Consider the following 26534-nt stretch of genomic DNA (forward strand, 5'->3'; position numbering starts at 1 on the left):
TATAGTAGCTTACGTAGTCATCGGATGATTTGTATCGTGGAACGTGAACAAATCTACACTCTAAAAATATATATAAAATAACAAATCAAGGAAATCCAAATAATTTAGTCATTTTTTTGTAACTCCTTAAACAAATAACAATATCGTATTTTCTACCTATCTCTTTCTAGCTCTTTCTCTCTACCTAGCGTTTGCTTTTTAATTAAATTATTAAAGCAACATTTATAACCTTTTGTGTTTAACATAGAGGTAACAGAAGGTCGTTTCATAATAAAATTGATATTTTGGTTTTGTTTAGAGAGACGATTTGTTACTTTTAGAATAGATTAGAAAAAAAAATTTATTCATAAGTGACAAATTGAATTAATTTTAAATTTATGCAACTACAAAATTACTTAGAACATAGTCGATATCATCATTTTCTCCTTATATTCAGAGAAAATATTCATTCATGGCGACAACAGTTATTCGCACACTCTGAGACACCCTTCTAAAAGCACAGAATAAAACTTTGAAGACTGGAATAGATATAGTCACCAACATCCAACTGTGAAGTTAAAAACGAAAAACTTACACGAACATACAAAACTTCGCAAACAGCAAACAAGAAAATGAAACCTATTTGAAGACGTGTATTATGTGTGTAGTAATATATGATATGGTGAAGTCATGGTAAATGAAAAGGGTATGAACGATACGCAAAAACGTCGAAGAATGGAAATTGCTGTAATTTGTTGTGCCCAGTCCGCGGAACACCAATTTCCTGCCTCGGCTATTTGTAATATCGGCTCAGTTTGCCAATTCCTTTTCATGAGTCGCGTCAAAATTCCGTAAATAAAGACGATTGTAAAAACATTTTTTTTTTTACCAGGCTATACATTGTTAACTGCAAAGATGCAATCTGCGATTGGTTTTTTCACAATATTATTTTAGTATATTAAAAAAAAAGATACAATTATAAAAATACAAAATTGGTTATGTTGTAATTCTACAATCTGAACCAAAATAATTTCATATGTCTGAAAAATCGACACAAAGTTCGAGTTAACAAAGGAATCAAATGTATATCCATACAAAATAACTTAATGCAAAAATTCAATAAAACATAACCTTCCTTTTTTAAACACTTTAAACAGCATTATTTTAAATAATTTTGGATACAAGACAGAATAATCTAGAAACCGTATTCATATTTCTTTGATACGTACTGTGTTCAAAAACAATACATCACCCACCCGCTTAATGTTGTTAACTCGAAAACGGTTTACCACTTTTAAGGGTAATATAAACCAATCAATTTAAAAATACTTTATTCAAGTATACTTATAAAACACTTTTTAATCTTCATTTTACAGAATTATATTAAATGTAAGATAACAATGTTGTTTTTATTTAGACTTAGATTGTTTAATATTTATCATATTATCTGATAATGTTAAGATTGTTATCATTGTTACTTGTGTTACTTAAATACACTTACTAAAATTTACATAATTATTTACGTTCTAGTAAATATTAATGATAATTCGTATGCAAGAATTTATACTATCATTTATCATATATACCTAATACATAATATCATAAGTAAAATATCAATACGTAATTTAATATAACCAATACGATATAGTTATAATATATTTTATGTGTTTGATTATCTCGGGAATCTACAAACGACATGATTTCGACGCAAAACAGAGTATGTCTATGAAAGACCGACAACATTCACAAAATGAATGCGTCATTTTTGACGATCACAACTTTAACAATAACACAAATTTAATTATATGTTTGCTTTACTCAAAGATCAAATGTGATGGCATCGTATTTATTTATGAGCCCAACAGCATTTTTGTAGTTTAAAACGATTCAATACTCCTTTATTTTAGCGCCAATAAGAATTGACAACACAAACAATACAAAACGTGCTGTCTTTAGACATCACCATTGAAAATCTCTGCTTAATTTTCTGTATCGATTTAATCAGTGCCAATTACAATCTGTTATTTCTGTAGGACGTTTATACAGAGTGCCTGGTGAATTACTATCAATATTTAAAAAGAATACTCGGTACATGATTCTCATTCGAACTATGTAAAATAATAGGTACTTAATTATTGACCAAATTTCCAAAAAAATCCATTTAAATAAATTAAGTGTGGACACATTGCCAGCGGCGCGTGCGGCGTGGTGATGTACTGCTGAAGAGAAATTAAAAATCACCAGTACTTTCGAAGCTGTTAAAAGTGACCCATTTGTGTTAAATCGTGTAAAAGACAATATGCGTAAACGTGCCGAACTGTGTATCGCACGGGAATGAGCTCACTTTGAACATTTGTTAGTGTAGTTATGTAGGTAGTTTTAAGTTTCTCAATCGTTGTAAATAAGTATAATTCCATTTTTAAATACGCCGGAAATTCTCTGATAGGTAAACAGTTCTTATTATTTTTGTCCCAAGTTAACATCATAGACTTGGTAAGTCAGTTTGTTGTTTAAACGACTGTAATATCTTGGTATTTTTGCCTGTCCTAAGCGAGTATTAAAGTATGAAGGGATTGGATCATCCTTGTTTATCAAAGGAATCCTGCTACCCTGTTAACCCGTGGCGGCGTTTGGACGGAGGTTAGGAGGAGGAGGTTAGCTAAATTTTCCTACCTACATACCTGTTTTTTATTGTCGATAAGCTACCTGTTGGTTTGCGGTAATCACTGTCTGTTGACATTGGTGCTATAAGAAAAAAATACCATTCCTTACACCTTCAACCACGGGAACTTAGAAGCTACGTATTTTGAGCCTCAGTAATTACACTGGCTTACTCACTTTTCAAAACCGATCACAACAATGAGTAATGCTATTTCTATTGACGAGTACGTTAGTACCTACCCAGTGCCCGACCACAGAGTAGTGTATATTTTATTTTTTATGATAGGATACAGATTGACTTGCAGAGAATACCATTTCATTTCGTGAGTAAACACAAACAGGTCTGCACCATACCATTCAATTGCTTGTGGTCAATAAAGTTTAAATAAACTGCATGGTATTACATGGCATTCTCTGCCAGTCAACCCGCTCTAGTGTCCTAATTGACATTGTAATTTGCGCGCATCGGACGTAGATATAAAAAATCCCAGCAAGAAAATCTCGAATGATCGATGAAAAAATACCCATTTACTCACAATTATAATTTCTATTCGTCGACTTCGACTTTATTTAAACATGTTTATATAGCAATAAGAGTGATTAATTATATAATAATAACAGAAATATGTTTACATAATATTATTATATCATTTATTATTTATTTAATAACGTTCCCAACGCTATTGACATAAAAATGATTATATTGATAAAGCCATATTTAATTGTTGTGGTTTAAATAATTAGTGGTTGCCGTACTTTCTGTGTCGTGACCGAAATACATTCCCATGGTTTGAAGCGAAATGGCAATACCATTTATATGCATAATGTATAATTGTGACAATGCCGGAATATGTTTTTAAATGTACTGGATTTATATTCTTTGTGGAAATCAGGATAGACTTATTAACAACGAATATATTATATTCTGGACCGAATGTCAAGTTCTGTTCGGTAAAAAAATTATTCTCCATTTGAAGAGTAAAATTATTTTCCATAGATTTACGAAGTGTTACGATAGTAATGCAATGAAAAACAAAAGGTTCAAAAATATTCAAATCTTCGCATGTGAAATCTAAATCGTCATTCCATTTCACTAAACACACTATACTATAAAATTAGTAGGTAATTATTAAGATAACTTAGGCCCATCCGTCATTTAGATTTCATTATTTAACATATATCTATTGTAATTCTGTATTCTATTACCTCAATTACTAGGAATTTACATAAATATACTGAAATTTAATAATAGCATTTTGGTCGTTACGTTAATGACCAAAATCTAGCCCATTAGTGATAATGCTAATGTATTTACCTATAGCCACAGTCTACACCATTCAGTCTTTCGAAACACGCGTCACAGCTTATATGTTTCGCATATATTTTTAACGTATAATTCGAAAATTTATTTGATTTGTCAAATTGAACACACCATTAATAGACTAGATTAATAACACTAATACGTATTATATAAATATTAAGATATATGAACCATACTTTTATACGATGGAAGATATTTTTTTGGAACTTCATAAGAAGTAAGATTAATAATACTTCGCAATCAGAATAACATGATTATATTACAGATAAAATATTTTACACATTCGATAATTTAAGCCGTTAACGAATTCAGGCAAATCAATCTCTTTATGAACTTCAAATTTAAAAATAAATTTAATCGGTTCGATTTTAGAAAATTCAGTTTTTAACTAATCTCCGTACTATAATTTCTGCTTTATATTATTATTTTTTATAAAAATGTAAGTATCTGTCTTTATACTATTATTATAAATATAATAAATGTAAGTGAATTCACGTACATGCACGCATTTTAATAGAAAAAGTCCCAGTACAACAAAGCAAAAATACAACTTACAACTTACCCTGCTCAGATTTCCATAGATTATTCATTTGTTCTAAGCGAGATATGCGTGGGCATTGTATTATAATTTATTTCTTTGTTCTCCGAATGAGAAAAATACTTATTAATTCCAAATCCAATAATAAGGCCACGGCCACGGCCAAATTACTGAACCGAATTTGATGAAATTGAAGCATGCAGCAAACTTGAAACTTAAACTTTAAAGAAAGACACAAGCTGTTTTTTTAATTCACCCCGCTAGATGGTAAATGGGTGTGACGGTTTTTATGCTATTGGTAAAGTTTATTATGGCCATCTGATGGTAAGCGGTCACAACCATAGACATTAGCGGCGTCAGAAATTTGAACCATTGCTCAGACGCGCCACCAACATTGGGAAAAAAGTTATTATGTTCCTTGTGCTTGTAATTACACTGGCTCAAAATTCAAAATATCAATGCTTGACGGTAGAACATATGGTGAATGGTGCCTAACCAGACGGGCTTACACGAAGTTAGACCACCCATTCGCTGCTGTATTTGTTTGCTTACATTCATTAAAACACATTTTTAAGAATTGCATGTTGCCTACCTTACAAATTTCTAACTTACACATTCAACGCCCCCGTTCACTTACTCAAACCTATACAAGTGGTGATTACGAGGCGTTTGTTTTATGGTTACAATTTATAGTGTTTGGGGTTGCCATAGTAACTTGTATTTCGACTCGAATATCTTCCGTATACATTATACTGACTGTATAGTTTCGCCAGAGGTAAAATTGCATAGCAAATATATTATTATTAAATATCTTACAATAAAAAAAAAAAAAAGAAAAAGTTTTGTTTTCATTAAGTATTCGGCAAAGCTGTAGAGTGTTGATACAGAAATTGCAGTCATCTGACTGCAATTTCTCTATCTAATTTATCTAAATTCAAATTGTATTTCCTTATGTCTAGACAACATTGAGCATACGATTCCAACTCTAATAAATATATCGTCAATTTTATTAGAAACGGCCGTAAAGACAAATACGACTCCATTTAACATTCCTTTTTGGCGAATTCTAAACGAAAAATAAATGGCATTATTTTTTTAGCTAGTTAGCAAACTAAGGCAATTTACATGCAAAACTCATCTATAAATAACTGATTAGGTATTGTAAATATTCGAATATATTTTATTAGTTGTTAGAGTAAGTGTACGGGTGAAATATTTAAAGTATTTTTTTTAACTTGCGTGTATGTTCCTTGAGTTCGTCTATTGTATTTGTGAAAAATTAGCTGAGTTATTATTACTTATTTTTAAATGTATCTGATTTTTAATATGATGATGTCTGCATACGAGCGTCTCATAAAGAATATAAGAAAAAACTTACACCACCAAGACTAAATCTGTCATATGAACACTACTATACATATACGACAAAACAGTAATACTTTGTATCGTTGTGTGCCAGTTTGAAGAATGACTACTTTGATCGGTGTAACCACTGGCAAAAGGGAGATAGCATCACAGTTCTCAACGTCAGTAGCATTTACGATGTAAGGGATATTTTTTGTTATTGATATTAATTTGTTTATGTCACTTTGGATTATTTTTGTGATAATATCGTTGTTTTATTACAATTTGGTAAACTTTTATCATGATTGTACCAATATAAGTTAAAAGTCAAAATTAAATAAAATTTTAATAGGTTTTATGAGATAGTAATAACGACAAACCAATTTATTCGTTTCTTATGTTCTCAAATGGCCGACGCTTACAATTCTAGGTGTTGTTTAGCGTAATTTAATATACTACTCTAAGCAGAGATCATAATCATGTAACGACACTTAATATAAATTATTTAATTTATATTTAGTTATTATATTTTTTAAATCGTATTGTAAACAAAGTCCGTAATCAATTTAATGTTCCGCTTATTTGCAAACTAAAGTAAACGACCAAATTTAATAGGTCATGCTTAAAAGTCTGAATCTGGATTATTTAAACTTATTATAGGTTGGAACTTGAGGACAAGTGGTCCATATTTTTCTATAACGAATGACGTACCATTTTTCAGTAAACCGGTATAGACCGTCTCAATGACGTAACAACTTATTTCAATGATTTAAACTACGTTATATTTATGGATATTTAAACTTATTGAAGCATACATCAATTATTATACCTACTTATGTTTCGTCTTTACTAATATACTTATTTTATAAAAAAGTATTCTTTTTTGTTTGTTTGTAGGGGGCAATCTTCGAAACTAATGACCCTACTTTTTTCCTGAGAACTATAAAAAAAAATCACAAAAGGATAAATTATATAATATCATTATTAATAAACTGCAACCGTGCGAAGCCGGGACGGGTCGCTATTTATAAAATATATTACATTATTATTTCTCAATAAATATAAAACCAAAAAAATTGTGCTATTTTCATGTATTACTTCGTTTTTGTTATTTTAGAAGTAAGTTTTTCATTTGTTTCTTTCATTTGTATTTTCCTCGAATGTGCTGATTCTCTTTGGTGTTAATAAGATCGTCTAGGCATTGACCGTGGTTCTTATCTTGCGAATCTGTCCCGAGAGCCGTTGGATGTTCCGAAGCTAACCAGGAATTAGACCTCAAGGAGATCTTTCAGCAACTTTGTATTCCGTAACACTGTTCATAAGAAACTTTTGTATCTCCCTAGTGACGTTAACTATATATTAACTACTTTAATTTTAGGCTTTAATCATCAAGTCATGTAAATATTAACGTCGTGTGTACTGTATTGCATAGTTAAATAACCGTGTCGGGTTACATATAATAAATTTCAATATTAATCAATGTTTTAAAATTTAATTTATCTAAAAAATATCCGATCGTTCTTTAGATTAGACAACAAAACACCACAAACATAGACAGCCACTAATTCAAATTACGAATGACATGTTTATACTTATCTCATATTTTTTGCATCGCCTCCTTTGGTTTTCTCTTTCATTCATATATATCCCTCTCTCTTTACTTCCTAACTTAATCCATTCTTGCACATATCATCCTTCAGATAGGCCATCCTACTTTGTTTCGGGCGTCCTTTAGCATTTTACATCAATAGTACTTTTCTTATTTGACGTTAATGTCTGAATATTATATCACAAAATCCACTATCTAACTTCTTTTTATGTACGAATGAATGAATCCAAACGTTTCTTAGTAATATTTTTTATTCATGCATATTAAAGCCAAGATGTATGAGCCAGTAGTATGAACAGCTGAAACTTAACTGAAGATTGCAGGTTCAAACTCGTAAAGTACCTCAAAATGTTCATGTGCTTAATTAACGTTTATAATTCATCTAGTGCTCGGTGGTAAAGGAAAACATCAAGAGTAAACCTGCGTAAATTGGATGAAATTCATGTATATCCATTATCCACTGGAGCATTGGAGCAGCGATGGCAGGTCTTAGTCCTTTTTTTCGTTTTACGAGATGGAAATGCATTTGAGGCCCCCGTGCCAGGGCCTAATACCTTGACCTACCCACTAAAACCATCCTCGGGTTTCCACCATGCCGCCCAGTGGTGAGACAAGGAGCAACCGCTGAAAGGAGGCTGAATATATGAACTCCCCCGAGTCCGCCACTGGAGGCTGGGCGTCAACGGCTGATGCCCTGCGACGGATAAGATGGTTGGCTCCGCCGCTGACCGCCGGTGTAAAACGACGCGCAAGCTCAAGCCGGCCCCGTTGCCCAGGGGGAGGAGGAACACGAGGAAGTGACTGACATGCATCCCGGTGGTCTTGGTCCTGTAGAACGTTTCCAGACTTACTATGTATATTAAACTTGAAAATGCGATATTGTTAAGGAAATATTTAAGTACATCAGAATGTTGAAATATAGAATAACGTAAACAACATTACCTCGAACGAGCGTGAGCAATTTACATATAGATGCTTTTACAGATATATGGTATACAAGATTTAGAAACAAATAGTGTATTCCTTGACTTTAATAACTTAATGTCGTAAAGTTAATAAATAAAGATAAAAAAGTATCAATTTAAAAAAATAAAAATTTGGTAATAAGATTATATACATAAATATATATATATATATATATATATATATAATCTCTAAGTTCAGTTAAAATACGGTTTATTGTTAGCTATGCCCTGATATAACATATAGTTTATTATAAACGTTTTTCTCACTGAAAACTAACTCGATTTTTTCGTACGAACAACAACTACGGTAGGTCAAACGAACAAGGATGTCGTGTTAGGTCATGCCGTGCTTAAACCTGGTTCAAATTTCTATAGCGCTGTATGCTATCACAATGTAAAGGTAGACTGTAATATTGCTAAGTATTTGTCAAAATCTCGTTATTTAAAGAAGAAAGAAGAAGAACTTCCCTTTTTTCTTAAATCGCTTCTCAACATTTTTCGAATAGTATTATAGAGCTATAACATTGGAAGTTTAATCACAATATACAAACATTAAAATTTTATGAGTATCGCGTCAGGCGATCTCGACACGCCACGAGAATTCACAAATATATATAAAATCATTTTATCTAACTATATAAGATAAGGTGCAGTAAGTTTTTTGTTAACAGATACATAAATTCTTGATAGTCCTGAATACCACAACTATAGATAAAACTTAATAAATTGAAATATTTAAATTTTTTGCAACTTGCCAAATTGCCAAATTCATCAGCCTGAAATCATATTTTAGTCATTTTTCTATTTAGGACATCATAAGCTACTTCCTATCGTATTATACAAGTAACGTCAAGTTAGATGTAATACCAGTAAACCCAGCATTCACCGAGAGCGGCCGCACACAGTTGTAACAAATTGTTCTTTTAAGCGAGTGTTTTCTATCTCGAAAGTTTTTAGAAATTTCTCAACTTCAATTAATATAAATTATGAATAAGCCCGAAACGTACCAGGCAAAGTCTCAATTTAATCCCATTCTTTAAGTTATAAATGATTAAAAACAATACAACGATATTTCGTCTTCGTCTTCATTGAAATTTTAATTAAACAATAATTCTTACAAGTATTCATTTAACTATTTTACTATTTACTTTGTATGTAAATCCTGAAACTTTTGATTGACTGATTGAGCTGAAATTTCGACAATATTTTTGGTGCCGACTTATGTGATGTTGAAGAATATTATATGTCGTTATGTCAATAATAAACATTTTATATACTCGCATTTCATTCAGATTTTAACAGCAACCAAAACTTTTTGGAACGAGTTCTTTTACGCGGCTTACAGTAGAGTGAACTAGCAGAAAATGTCACGTAAGGAAAAGGCGTTATGCTCCTCCAGGTGACATCTGATTCTCTTTCCCTTTTTTTGTCCCTTCTTATCCGGTACGATTTTACTTAAAATAATCTTATTTTTCTTATTGTTTCAATTTACACAGGGTTTTTTTTCATAAATTACCTGAATATAAATAATAAAAAACTTCTATTAATAATAACACTTATTCTATATGATATATTTATATATAATGTATTATTCACATAATATTCCTTACTAAATAGAGTTTACGCAATGATTAATTTGAGACGAGGTTCGCTATAAATGAGACATAATATCAGTAAGATATCCGTTCTTTTCTCGAAGCTTTTAGGAGATTGAGTATTAAGTAGAACCGATAGTCCCCCGTCCTTAAAACCGACGGTCATTTGAATGCAGGCAATCAATTAGAGACCCTTTTTGGCATAAGTTCTCTCATCCCTGTCTTCATCTCTGCCCTAGAATCATTACTCAATATTACCACGGCTAAACTTAGCCATAGTATTGAATGAAAAAATTGAATATCATTTAAACTATTATATTAAGTGACTGTATTTAAATTTTTATAATTAAATCTTGAATCATAACGTAAGATATTTACTATTTAAAAATAAGTTACCTTTTAATTAAAAAATAATTATACAAAACATTTGTAGTAAAATTTAAACAATGTATGTAATCGTATGTACGTATACGAGTATATTGTTTTATTTCTCGTTTCGTCCTTAAAGCATCCTTGAAGTAGAAGAAATGACCAAATACACCATCGTTATAGGTACACGTGTTTTATATGAAAAATAATCGTTATGTTTGTTTATAACATTATTCGATTTAATAAATAACTTACCATAGAAGATATTAAATTATCATTTACTATAAGCGTTCTATATTCTGCGACTAATAAATTTACTATAGGTATTTATGCAATACGTAATTAATTTACCTATTATAAAAATCAAATGAAATTGTATGATACTAGTGCCCCGCTTCGGGTGCAATGCTGATACTCAATATACTACAGAATGTCTTACAACGTTCACAGTTTTTCAGACATTAGACAATACAAACCGCTATGTCCCTGCGTTTTAAATCCGTAATAATCTTCGATAATATTCATTTAAATTGTATGCTTTTTAGGGCCACATTAATCTATATTAAATACACAATGTATTTAAGGAACTTAATTGGAAAAAGATTAATGTTGTATTGCTTAAAATCGCTTTGGAAATAAGCCATTATTAATCGTAAAACGTAAAGAATAAAAAATTGTTGTCGTACGCTATCCCAAAGAGATAGACATATACCATCGCGAACTTTTTTGAAGACCTTTTTAAGGTGTACAATACTGTACTAAATAATTTTCTTCTCTCATATCTCATAGGGTTCAGTCAGTGTTTGCAACGTAAGTGCAAAAAATGTGTTTAACTTCAGAAATCACTAAAATTATCAGCGTTTCTCTACTATACTGTGCATGTATTATACATATAAACTTTCCTCTTGAATCAATATATCTATTAAAAAAAACGCATCAAAATCCATTGTGCATACACAAGGACAGACAGCGGTAAGCGACTTTGTTTTATAATATGTAATGATATGTATATATGGGTCCTTTGTTACTATTTTGCCCAATAAATAACAACTAAATACAACACAAAATTGATTATTTATATAACAAGGAGGAGGTTTTAATACAATTTTTTTTCAATATAATTGAAAAAAAAACCATACCTTTTTAATATTGTAAAACATACCACAATGAGCAAAATTAAAGAGTTATGAAAAGAATTAAGTCCTTCAAAATATGGTATCTATTCTTAAATAGTATATATATTATCTTAATTCAATTGTCTCGTGGAAATTCAAATGTCACCGTAATGAGGAACAAAATCACGTGCCAAACGAGCCACAAATTATCCTTATCAAGCTTACAATCGTAACTACATTTTTTTCATTGTTGTCGTTCTTAACGTCAAATAATTTTCCTTATTATTAAGACGTGTTTTAATAAAAGTTCATACGTGAAACTGTTTTGATTATTTTGCAAAAATTTCTGATTTCTGTCGATAAAACCCGATTAGGATTTACAACCCAATCAACATTTGTTGTAGTAAAAACCACAGATAAAAAAAATGATTGATTAACAGGTACATCTAATTTTTCATATTTATTCATTAGATAAATAATTTTCAAACCGGATAAATGTTCTTGCTTCATCGTACGATATATAGCCAATATATTATAAATATTGATTATAGCTATCGATCATAAATAATTTAAAACATAATTAATGATAGTCATCTGATGGTAAGTCGTCACCACGAAACATAGACATAGGCGATGTAAGAAATTTTAATAATTCCCTAAATCCCCAATGAGCCACCAATTTTGAGAACTTAGTTATTATGTCTTTTGTGCCTGTAGTTATACTGGCTCACTCATCCTTTAAGCCGGAATGCAACAATACAAAAGATTGCTGCTTGGCAGTAGAATATATGATGAATGGGTGTTACCTAATGTAAAAAAACTCAATTAGAGTACTACTTGATATTAAATGTTATGTGAATTATTATTACCTGTGTATTACAGACGAGTAACTCTCACTTTGGTAGGTATTAATCATTATAATATTATCTTTTTAATCTTTCAACATAAACATTAACAGAAGATCGTTATGGCGTGAAAATTTACTCTCGAATATGTATTTTTCGTTACGCATCTAGTAAAATATTATTCTTATAAAAGTATATAATCTTATAAATTATAATTGATATAAAAAAACCTTATAAACATCATTTTATTTCTGAGTTAAGACCAAGTTCTTACACTACCCAGAAGGGCTTGCAGCCTACCTAGTTAAAGATTATATTAAGTTATATTCTAATCGATGTTTATTTTACTTGAAAAATGTAATATGAATTCGATGTGGTTTTAATTTCAATTATGTATAATTGTAGTAATTTTATTACTGTGGTAAAATATCTTCCAATATGGCAACAAAAAACAGTGACAGTATAAGTATTTGAAGATTGGTTTGGTGTAATTTACTTTCAACAATTTGAACTGTTTTTAATTTAAATTAAAATAAGGGTATTTCTAAAGTTACAATATTTAGAAATAAAATTTCCCGCACGAACTAAGGATCGACACTTTTGACACACCTCAACAGCTTACAGATTGACGTGAAGAAATTATGTTGCCTTAAAATGTTTGAAATTAAAAATCTATATTCAAAATCCTTCGGCAAATTTTTATATGCTGCAATGAAATATTACGGGTAGCTACGAATACCTACATATTCGTTAGTAGTCGTAATAAGCCTTAAGAACCATGCAATTTTTTGTGCTCGACCTTAAAAATAATTGTCATATCATTACTATATATTATACTTGTCACATATCAATTTAGGCATTCAAGTTAATAATTTAATTGCACACTTCCTTTGAGTTTACGGTAATAAGCAGCAATTGTCATATTGTAGCAGGAAGGAATTGACCACGATTACATCGAGAATACAATGCCTCATAAGCTATTATTATTTTACAGTCATTATTCATGCTATGACATAATACCGACTCACTTCAACCACGTACGAATAAAATTTATATTTTTTTATCCAAGCACTTTTAAAAAAAAGAATTATTTGTTTCTTTATTGTTCGATATCACATTAGCTAACGGATTGAAATCCATTCATATCACCGATTCAATTTCGACAAAAGTATCAAAATCGACTGCTGAACGATAGTATTTACGTATCTTATAATCTGAAAATATACATAAGTTAACAAAATATAAAAGTCAGCATATCAAATGTATAACTATTTTTTATTAATTTAAATACATTTCGTGTCTACATACAGTAAAAAAAAAGTAAAACACTACAAAATTAACATTTCAACGTTTCGTTAAAAAAAGTCTATTAATAATAATATTATAAATAAAAAGTAACTTTGTGTGTTTATTTGTTACCTCAGCAGGATTGAGCAGACCGTAAATGAATTTAACATAAAATACGCTAGGATCTTATTAAGATTATAACGGGGTTATACGGGATTCCGCTATTCAGCAGCTAGTTAAGTTTCAAATCACAAATAACAAGATTCATAAGAGTCACGTGAAGTATCAGAAATCTATCAGAATCTACACCCACATAATGTGTTACTCACTACATTATACATGCAGGAATTTGCTCTCTGTATATATAATCCAGTAGCAATGCAAATTATTGTGATAACTAAGGTAATTAAAAATTGATTTACACCACACACCGCAATGGTTAACGGACACAATCACATATCACTATCTGTAATGGTTAATTATTTCGTACTAGTTGTAATGGTTCATTAACACGTACCCAGTGTATACCATGAACAATTTAAAATTACTATGTTGTGAATGAAATGTTAATATCTTTCATCACCCATTACTTATTTTTTTTTACATTTAGAACAAACATGAATTAAGTGAATAATACTTTTAACATAGATTTTTTTCCTTTTTAAATTCAGATATATATATATATATATATGTATATATTTTTAATGTAAATCAAATGTGAGCTCGTCTTCGTGAGAACGACTTGTATGCCGTGACGGTAACTGGCATGATGCTCTCTCAAACCCCTCCACCGCCGCTCTCCCCTTTATATGTATACTATACTATATATTTCGGTCTCATATATCATTATAATATCAATAATAAATGGTAGAATAAATAAATATTTCCTTACAATGAATAAATTATTAACCCTGAAGTGATTTCAAAATCAAAACAGATACAAAAATAGTTTCAGGTCGATCTTTACTGCTTTACGATTAAAGTAGGGATGTCTATTTATATGTTCATTAAATTACAAATCCTTACATTGTAGCAACATCCGGTTTTTGTTATTTTTAAATACAAATTAGTTTAGTCAAAACCGGATATAATATAATAGTTTTGTCATTGAAATTAAATCAATTCTACTAATAATATTTTTATAATAAAAAGAATTAAACATTATATTTAATATGCTAACATATTTAATTTATTGTATAATTTCTATATGATTTAATTAATAGATTTCAGCTTAAATTTTTTTCTGTTAAATCTGACGGGCGTTCTGTGAAGGTGGTATGTTTATTTTTTTATTTATATCATAAATAAATTTATTTCTTGACATTTGGATAGAACATCATTTGAATTTTTCGAAGATTACGATTTCAAATGAAACTTACATTCAGCAGTAATCACATTTTGTAATAAGGTCTGAGGTCTGAGACACGTATCGCGGACCCGCAATAGAATTGATGTATTATGCTTCTTATCTTTTCTTAATACGTTCGAAAAGATAAATAATGAATAAAACATTAAATTCTTATTTCAAAGACGGTATGAACATTAATTACTTCACTTGATGTAATAAAATATATATTAACAAAATAAAAAATTTATTACTAGACAACAAAACGAACTTTGCAAGCAAAAGCATCTCTTCATTTAGGTAATTCAATATTTATTTACATGATAATTTTTATTTACAGTTTTTATATAGAGTATTTGTTAGCATGTCACTCGTCATATAATATTTTTTCAGAAATATGTTATACACAATCATCTTAATAATAAAATGAATGTATATATATATATATATACATATTTATATAATTGATTCAAAAATAACAACATACGTGTTATCTTTTTAAATTACTAAGGCCTTTAAAGAATTTTAAATCTTTAGGTAGAGCTACAAATGTTTAACGCGTAAACCTGTCACTCGCGCTTGCGAGTGACAGGTTTACGCGTTAAACATTTGTGCGAATGACGACAGCTTTGTCGTCATTATCTATAAGTTATGTGACGTGAAAATTTGTTACTTCGAAGAAGCATAACAAGCAAGACAATTACTCTACAGAAGTCAATTATAAATATAACGATTATTATCGCAAAAAAATTATAATAGCTTGATTTATTTAAGTTTATCGTGTATCACATAAAAACGACTGTAAAGAGCTTTTAATTGTTTTTAGTAACACATTCGTGGGTTATGTAAATATGTGTCATAATTTTGTTTTATTACATTGTTTAATTAATATGATATACACCTAATAAGAACTTTATTGCAAATTAAATTTCTAAGCACTTCATACTACTTTAAAAATAAATATAAAGACTATTATAAATAATATATATAAATGTATTGCGTATTTTATTTACATTAAACCTTTAATAATATTGTTTAAATACTCAGTCGAATATGATTAATAACTAGCAAATAACAAGGTAAATTGCTACGTCTCCTAGAAGGCAACATTTACATATAGATTTTAACATAATGCATAAACATTCAATTAGTGATTATTGCATAAAAATACAATAAATCATAAATCAAGTTAATCTTTGACTTATCTTTGTTTAAACTTTAGTAGACATTGCGTATTGTCGATATGGATACAAGATTATAATAAATTAAATAAAAGGCGACGCTTTTCCTGCTCTTTCGGCGCAAAGAGGTTGTAAATAGATTTTATTTGATTATTTATTGGAAGAACCTTTCAGTGTGCAGGATAAAGAGTTTTCATAAATAGGAAATAACTATAATGCTATCGATTATCTAAATATATTTTGTAGTTTTAATTTACACACACAATTGTAATATGTATAATGTTTTGTCGATAACCATTGTTTTAGTTTTTTGTTTCCTCTAAGGACTTCAAACCATGTGCTTAAGAGTCTGTATATAACTACAAACTTGTATGTTACTGGTACTCATTCATACACAAGAATTAAATGTTCTGTTATTTGAATAAAATACAAACACGTTAATGTTAAAGAAACAACTACTCATATAAAACACTGAAAGTACTAAAAAAAACTGTGAAACCGCAATCCGCTTCAAAGAATGTTTGTGTAAGTGAAAATCAAGTCTAGATTTACATAGCTCTTGAATTTCTGTTGGCCGTTGTGGTCTTATTTAATTATTTTTTTAACCGCAAGTCTGTTTTCTGTTAATGGAAGTCTAAAACCCATTTAACTTCAACACCACTTTAAAATACGGTTGCATGCCTTAAGCAGCAGAGGTTTATTTTTTATAAGGCGAACTGAGTATTAATACAGTTTAAAGCATTTGTACGCGCGAGAGAAAAGTGGACTGTATTTTTGGTATAAAAGGGTGTTACCTCAAAACTCTGGGCTCGGTGAAGACACGTTCTTCTTGGGAGCGCTCCCTTGGTCTTCATACACTCGAAGAACACAGCCAAAGGGATGGGTGATATTATAGGAGAAGGATAAGTCCGTTACACAAGCTAATTTCAAAAGGGCGCGGCGCACTCACATAACACACGTTACCGCGGCTCACACCAGAAGGGAAGAGAGAGAAAGAAGTACGTCATACGTCAAAATCATTCCATAGACAAAACATAGACGTTTCAACGTACGCATACACCTAAATACGCTACATACCGCCCGCCTTAGAGTCACTCACTCTAATATAAACACTCGGACGGCTTCTACACTACACTATAACTAAACTATACTATTATTGATTAAAATACAAAAATATATTATTCACTGTCCGGGAGCGGACACACTTTAACAACTGCACGCTTGCAAACACCTTGTGCAGTGCGCACAGAAACCACTCGAACCACACCATCCTTGCCGGGATGCGTATTCTCAATAACACCGAGACGCCATTGCAAGGGTGGTAAATTGTCCTCTTTGAGGACCACTAATGAGCCTATCTTAACATTGTTCCGTGACTCTGTCCACTTGGACCTTTGTTGTAACGTATGGAGATACTCTTGACTCCATCGTTGCCAATAATGCTGCACGATATTACTTAGAAGTTGCCATCGAGTCAAACGATTTAATTTTTCATTTGTTACGTTTGGTTCAGGTATAGCTACAAGCGGTTGACCTATTAAAAAATGACCAGGTGTTAACGCTTGTGGGTCACTAGGGTCAGAACTTAACGGACAAATTGGACGAGAGTTCAACACGGCCTCTATTTGACATACGATAGTATAGAATTCCTCATATGTAAGCGTCTGCTGACCTATCACGCGCTTCAGGTGATGTTTGAAACTACGTACTTGTATCTCCCACATACCACCCATATGTGGTGAATATGGTGGATTAAAATGAAAATTAATATTTTGTTTTAGGCATTCCTTCGAAACTTTGTCTTTAAAATCACTAGAATTATGCAAGACACAATATTCACACAACATTTTACTCGCTTTCACAAAGTTTCGACCACAATCACAGTACACATCCTTACACACACCTCGACGGCTACAAAATCGTTTTAAAGCAGCAATAAAGGCTTCAGCTGTTAATTCTGACACTAACTCTAAGTGGATTGCACGAGTCACCATACACACAAACAAACACACATAGGCCTTATAAAGTTTGGCATTTCTATGAGTTCCTAGTTTTATCATAAAAGGCCCACAATAATCAATACCAACACGTAAAAAAGCACGACACCTATCCACTCGAAAAGAGGGCAAATCGCCCATAAGCGGTTGCACAGCTTTCGGCTTATTCCTAAAACAAGTAATACACTGAAATACTCTTTGTCGAACAATACTACGAGCTGACAGTATCCAATACTTCTGTTGCAATAAATATTGTAATGTTTGTACACCAACATGTAAATAGATTTTATGGTAATAATCAATAATTAATTTTGTAAGATGATTTCTTTTAGGTAAGATAATTTGATTTTTTATATCATTATTCAACGAAGAATTAGACAACCGCCCGCCAACACGCAGTATGCCAGACCTATCTATAAAGGGTTTTAGCCTTTGTATACCAGTTGCACACGGTCTATTTTTTGATAAACAATTAAACACATCGCTAAACTCATTTCTTTGAACTAACTTAATCAAATTCAATAACGCTAAATTGTACTCCGACCCTGTAATATAATTACACTTAGTTTTTTCAACATTTAAACAATTAACTTTAAACCGATAACACCACGCCGTAACACACACTAGCTTAGAAAGATCTGAGTACTTATGTAGCAAATCAAAATCAATGTCATTCACACAAACAAAAGCTTTAATAACACGCCTTTCACTATTTATAATATTAACTTCACTATCCCCTATGTCATTAGTCATAGACACAGGCCACTGATCCCGTGACAAACGTAACCAAGGAGGCCCTTGCCACCAAAGGTTGTATGAAAGTAACTCTGAGGGTAACATTCCTCGCGAAGCACCGTCCGCGGGGTTATGAACCGAAGCAATATGAAACCAATTTTCAGGACTAACATTACACTGACACTCACTGGCTCGATTAGCCACAAAAGTTTTATATTGATGAGATGAACTCTTTATCCAGGACAAAGCGATAGTAGAATCAGTCCACGCAAAAACTCTATCGATTTTTATTCTATCTTCGAACACGTTCATAACATATTTTATCAAACGAGATAGAATTACTGCAGCACACAACTCCAACCGTGGTATACTAATCCTTTTAAGAGGTGCAACACGAGATTTCGACATAAGTAAATACGTCTCACTGCGTCCATTAGCAGCAGTAACCCGAAAGTAGACAACAGCAGCGTAACCACGCTCAGAACTATCTGAGAACCCATGAAGCTCAATCGAAGCTGCAGTCGTCGATACAAATCGATTTATTCTCACACTCGACAAGACTGAAAACTCCTTAGTATATTGTAACCACACCCTTTTAAGATCAACTGGTAAAGGTTCATCCCACGATAAACCACGCACCCACAATTGTTGCATCACACATTTAGCAAACAATGTGACTGGGCTTAACCACCCTAAGGGATCGTAACACTTAGCAATTTGAGATAACACTGCTCGTTTGGTACACTCACACGAATCGAGTCTAACATTATAGTGGAACACATCACTTTGTGGATTCCATTGCACACCCAACACCTTGATGACACTTTCATCTTCTGCTGCAATAAAATTCACACTAAGTTCCTTATCACATTCAGGAATATTAATCAACACAGAAGGATTGTTACTTGCCCACTTGCGAAGTTCGAAACACCCTCGAGAACATAAAGCTATGAGTTCATCCTTTAATTTTAGTGCAGACTTCAAATCTGCTGCTCCGCTCACGATGTCATCGACAAAGATATCGTTAACAAGAACCTTAGCAGCATTTGGATAATTGTGCCCTTCATTAGAGGCCAGCTGTTGCAAGGTCCGTATTGCGAGATACGGAGAAGAAGAGAGGCCATACGTGACCGTTCGAAGTCTATATTCACGAACCGAATCAAATGATGAATCTCGCCACAAAATTCGCTGATAGTCCCTATCATCTTCGCTTACCAATATTCCTCGAAACATTTGTTTTATGTCCGCTACAAAAACTATCTCATGTAACCTAAACCTCAAAAGAATAGTTTCAATATCCTTCTGAAGCTTAGGCCCCACCAACAAACATTCATTAAGCGACACGCCATTACCCGACTTCGCAGAACCATCGAAGACAACACGTAGTTTAGTCGTTGAACTAGACTCTTTTATAACACAATGATGTGGAATGTAGTTAGGCCTATAACGAACATCCAAATTATTTTTAACCAATTCCATGTGACCCGAATCCAAATAATCCTTCATAAAATCACTATATGCCCTTTTCAATAATTCATTTTTGTTGAACCTTCCTTCCAAAGCTAATAAACGCCGCAAAGCGATATCCCGCGAATTACCTAAGTCCGGTCGATCAGTTTTAAAAGGCAGTCTAATTCTATATCTCCCATTCTTTTCACGAGTATGAGTTGAAACAAAATGATCTTCACAGCGCCTCTCCTCCAGGCTTAAAAAAGAACCAACAACTGGTTCTGATTCAATCTCCCAGAACCTTTTCAAAATTGAATCGAGGTTTTCATCAGATATAAAATTAGACATAGATACCTTCTGCAGGTTCTTTATATTTTTATTTCTCACCTCTCCCATAACCAACCAACCAAACACACTGTTGATAGCATAGGGACCCCCACACGCACCTACGACACGACCGTCTCTTATGATAGAGGGAAACACCTCAGCACCCAACAAAATATCAACCTTAGATGGAATATTAAATTTTGAATCGGCAAGCTTTAATGTTTTTAAATGATCCCACTGTTCAATAGGAACATAAACATTAGGTATAAAGTTCGTAATTTTATTTAACACTAAACATGACACAATCTGAGAATTATTATCACTATTCTCAGGTAGTATCTCACACGACACGACACCATTCGCCTTACACACATTAGACATACTGAGACCACACACTGGCACACACACCTGCCGAATCGGTAAGCCTAATCGACGAATGAAACTAGAGGTTACGAACGACGACTGTGAACCGGGATCCAACAACACGCGAGCCATCTCGCAGGAGCCGTCACGTCGCCTCACTCGAACCACGGCAGTGGACAACAAAACTGTTCCCGAGCTCGCACACACAGAGCCTTTAAGGGACACCACAGCCTGTTCTCCGCTGGCATTCACACACTCGCCAGACACTCGCCGTACACCACTTTCGTTTTCACGAACACGAGAACACTCTTTCTCATTCACACTATCTTGCTTAAAGTGCAAGAGTTTATTATGTGACATTACACACTTGTCACATTTAAAGTTTGATTTACACTCATAGGCAACATGATTACCTGATAAACACAAAAAACACAATTTATTTCGCTTTACCACTTTCGATCTATTATACGGAGACAGATGCAAAAACTTAGGACATTTATACAACTCATGATTAGAATAACACATTACACACTCATTATTATTTTTAAATCCGGTTGTAAAAGAAGAAACATACTTATTCCCGCTAGCACTCTTAACACTCAACACCCTACGCATCGAACCTTGACTCGACGCTTCACAAGCACGTATTTGCTTATCTAAAAAATCTAGAAGTTGAACATATGTCGGATATTCGCGATCATTTTCTAAGGACAATTCAAAGCGACGTCTCGACTCACTATCTAATTTTTTTAACACTAAGTGAAGCAACAAAAAACTCCATTCACCGGTAGGAAAACCTAAAGCCTTCAATGCACTTAAATTTTCTACCAAATTATTTCTTAAACGTTTCATACCTTCGACGTCTATGTCACTACACAACGAAGTTAAATTCAACAATTCATCCATATATTTATTTGCTATGCGACGTTTATCGGAGTATCTTTCTACAAGGGAATTCCAGGCTACAAAAAAATTATCGGATGTTAATGATAAACATTTAATTAAATTGTATGCTTCACCTTTTAAACTTCCACGTAAATATTGAAACTTTTGTATGTCCGATAAAATATTATTACCGATTATGGTTGAATTAAAAAAATCAAAATAACTACACCATTCTGAATACTCACCGGAAAACGTTAACAACGGCAGCTTAGGTAACCTAACACTTGTATTCGGAGCACTACACTGTCCACAATCAGATTTACGCTCAGAATTATTATCACTATCACTACGCTCAATAATTGACTTACGCTTTAAGAATTTATTATATTTCGCACGAATGTCGATCACTTTGTCCATAAAATTATCACGGATTTCCTCCTGTTCGGATTCTACAAATAATTTTTGAGATATTAAAGTTGATTCGATTTTAGTCTGTGTTTCTTCAAACTGAGAACGAAGTAAGTCTAAATCACCATAACTCGCGTCGAACTCATCAACTAAATCCGAACTTTCGTAATGCAACATACGGTCTAATTGCTTAACGAGAAATTTTCTATGAAATAATAATTGATTTAAATCCATATTTAACACAATACAATTATTATTTTACAAAACACGAGACTAGCTAAGGAATAAGATTTATATTCAATTCAAACTAAAAAACAAGTTGTCCTAAGTAAAGAAACACAATTATTATGACACTAAATAATATAATACTAAACTTTTGAACTCGACTGCGTTATAACACGACGCGTCCGGTCTATATTGTGCGGTTGCGCATCGACCGACAATATCACAAAATATGAAGGTACTTCGAAAAATAATCGACTAAATTATTTTTATGTAAAATTACACTTTTCTACAATGCAAATAATACGCAATTAATATAAATTACGTAATGTTGTAAAGCGAAATAAAAAATTAACACTATTTTAAATTACACATTAGCTCCTAACGAAAGTATTATCCGTTTCTCCATGGAATGATTTTGAAGTATTAACACGCGATTTAAAACACACAAAATCGCCGATTTACACTAAATTTTAAATCTCAAATTTGGCTACGAAGGACCAAAATGTACGCGCGAGAGAAAAGTGGACTGTATTTTTGGTATAAAAGGGTGTTACCTCAAAACTCTGGGCTCGGTGAAGACACGTTCTTCTTGGGAGCGCTCCCTTGGTCTTCATACACTCGAAGAACACAGCCAAAGGGATGGGTGATATTATAGGAGAAGGATAAGTCCGTTACACAAGCTAATTTCAAAAGGGCGCGGCGCACTCACATAACACACGTTACCGCGGCTCACACCAGAAGGGAAGAGAGAGAAAGAAGTACGTCATACGTCAAAATCATTCCATAGACAAAACATAGACGTTTCAACGTACGCATACACCTAAATACGCTACAGCATTATTTTAACAACTGGTTGTCGCCCACGGCTTAACTCGCCTTTTGTTTTGTTTGGGTTAGTAACCAAGGGAAACCTCCCTTGGTTACTAACAAGCTTGCTTCATAGCAAAATTCATAAATTCGGTAAAGTGGTATCTAAACCTTCCTCGTGCATCACGTGCAATGTTTAGATATATAATTCATTAAAGTTATGTGTAAATTGGGTAAAATATATACGATGATAGTTAATGTGTCGAAAAAATATACCGACTGCGAGTTTCATTCGCGTGCGTCGCGTAATCAAATAGAGTTTTTAATTTTGTATTTTGGATTTTTCATAACGTGTCGTTATTTATACGTTCATCCAGGATAGATATGTTGATATCTTGTACCTCGAGATATTTAGTTTTTTACTTTCTAGATAGTGCTGGATATTAATCAATACAAATATGGAACTAAAAGATTAATCAAAAAACTAGTCTAAACTTCATTTTAATGATACAATTGTAGGTACATTTTACGGTGCATTCAAATATAATTCCCCTTTAAAAATCAAATAGAAAGAAAACAAAAGTTGTTACGTAGAAAAACCTACTCTTATTTGTGAACTGAATTTATACACAGAACATAAAAAGTAAAATATTTATACATAAAATTTTATGATAAAAGCTTATGTTAATAAAAATTGGTTTAGCCTGAAAAAAATCAATAAGCCGTAATAAGTCTTCGAACACAAAGCCCTATAAAAATAAAATTTAATACCTCAATTTGTTCTAAATTTTATACTGACCGAAGGCTATGTGCAGAATGGATCGTAAACATTTTACTCTTTTGTATAAATAAACACTCATTGTGATGTATTACGATGTTGTTCTAGAAAGCTTGAGTAAACTAGTTTAAAAAATTTATTGGTATTATAATACGGCTGTTAGTTTAAATAATATAAAATAGTCACTTCTCGTCTGTCCGTTTCTTTGTTAAATTTCTTTAAAGTAGATACGTACTTATGTTCGATTCTGATGTGGTTTTCGCTTTTATTCAGATATAATTTCTACGGATTTTTTTCAGTAAATAATACATTCATATTCAATTTAAAATAAAAATAGAGAAAACGGATATTTTGCATAGAAGTCGTTAAAAATATTTTATTTTTTATGCGGCTTAGGCTGGTAAATTATATTATGATTGTCTGCCAAAAATACCGCGATAACATAAACGTCACAGAAATGATGCTTAGAATAAATTAATCTTTCTAGTTAAGCTTAGAAAGATTAGTTTATTTTATGAGATTTCTTTATTTGATTTCTTATTGCAATATAAAACGTAGGTACGTCTAATATATCCCACGCGAAGCTGGAACAAATACCTTTTTGGCCTAACCAACCAACCCCCTAAAACGCGAACGAAGCTGCTGGTGAAAAATAGCCTATTATATCTTGCATTATTACAATCTTAGGTGTGACAGATGAATTAATGAATAAAGTAATGCGTTGTTATTGATTATAATTTCATATCATAAACTACTAGACGCCATAACATTGTGACAATTAAACTAAAGTACAGTTATAATTTTTCGATTGTTTATAAAGAAGAATAAAAAAGGGTACAAGTCTATCTATAAAAGATACATGCTATCTTGAATTTTCTTAGAACTTTTCGGAGAGAACTACTCACGCAGGGCGTGCGCTGTGAAATTTGTCTCCGATAAAGATCTGATCAATTATTTACGTTGCTTGCTTTGAGATATATTAATATACTATAATTTATCTATAGAAAAGTCACGGACAGCAAATACAGTTCTTTTGTAGCCTTTAAATATGATCACACAGTACCTATCCCCCATCATTCGCTATTAAAATAAATAATTTACATATTTTTAACTCGTATCGTTGAAAAATTATAAAATTATAATGTTTGTGTTAGGCTTTGCAATTTAAACTAATGGTGGTTTAAATAAACATGTGATAAAAAACGCAATAAATTTTGCACGACGCATTAGTACTGACCGGACGAATAGATTGGTTAGTTTTTATATATTATATCTGTATGGTTGAAAAACAGCGTGGATGAATCCTTATTTTAACCTTGTTATGTCGAGATGGCAGATACCCATAAACACCCCATGGGAAGTTAAAGTTCTTCTATCACATCTACTGGTACGGATGGATTTTTTCCGGTTCTTCTAAGTAGAATTTACATTTCGAACCTGTGGTTACATTACATCTGGTTCGGCAAACCAAAAGTGTGTGCGTGTAATTGAATAAAGTATATTTTATTATTTGATAAAATCGTCTCTAAAGTTTTAATCGAATTGCACATCGCTTATCTGTTTGTATAGAAACTTTGTATAGTTGTAGTTTGCTATTATATGAAGGTTATCAAATCGGATCTGTACATTATTTACAAGAGAAATTTAAACGACAAATTGCTACGCTTAATGAAAAAATGAGAAATGTTTAATAAGTATAGTAAATAATATTTTTTCTCTAACTCTAATTATGTTAAATATTCGCTTAGATGTAATTTAAATAATAGTAATAATAGCAAAGACATTTTGTTTCCTTATACCTATATAATTAAGTTTTAAGTACGTATCATTATCATATATTAGTGTCATGAGGGAAAAAAAAACTTTCGATAAAACACACACACACACTACAAACAAACACTTAGTACAATCCCGTCAGGGTAGGTTCTCATCAGATATTCTATCATCAAACAGCAGTTTTCGGAATTGTTGTGTTTCGGTTTGAAGGATGAGAGAGCCAGTGTACTACAGGCACAAAGGCAAACACCTCAGTTCCCAAGGCATTGGCTGTATACGGAATGGTCAATATTTCTGACAGTGCCTTTATTTATGGGCGGTAGTAACCACTTACTAGATGACATATTTGCTAGTCGTAATACGTCGTCGTTGCTACGTAATTAAAAAACTATTAAATTTGTATTTAAGATACTTTACACACATTTATTTAAGTGACGTCACTTACAATGTTTATTATACCAAATTTACATTACGATGTTTTTTTTTTATATACAAAAACAATCATTTTTCAACTAGTTTCTTTTACTTTAGTAATCAGTTAATTGTACAAAGCAAAAATATATTTAAATAATTATAGCAATTTATATCCCAAAAGGATTTTAGTTTAAGTTTTTTTGGACATTATTATGC

At 31.9% G+C, this 26534-nt stretch overlaps 1 protein-coding gene across 1 annotated transcript in view; it reads left to right on the top strand.

Annotated features, from left to right (window-relative positions):
- The window catches only part of LOC125066192 (ATP-binding cassette sub-family G member 1-like), an 84158-nt gene that overhangs the window by 36896 nt on the left and 20728 nt on the right, over nt 1-26534 (top strand). The window lies entirely within an intron of this gene.

This window comes from Vanessa atalanta, chromosome 9 (assembly GCF_905147765.1).
Source record: "Vanessa atalanta chromosome 9, ilVanAtal1.2, whole genome shotgun sequence".
In the NCBI taxonomy this organism is placed as follows: Eukaryota; Metazoa; Arthropoda; class Insecta; order Lepidoptera; family Nymphalidae; genus Vanessa; species Vanessa atalanta.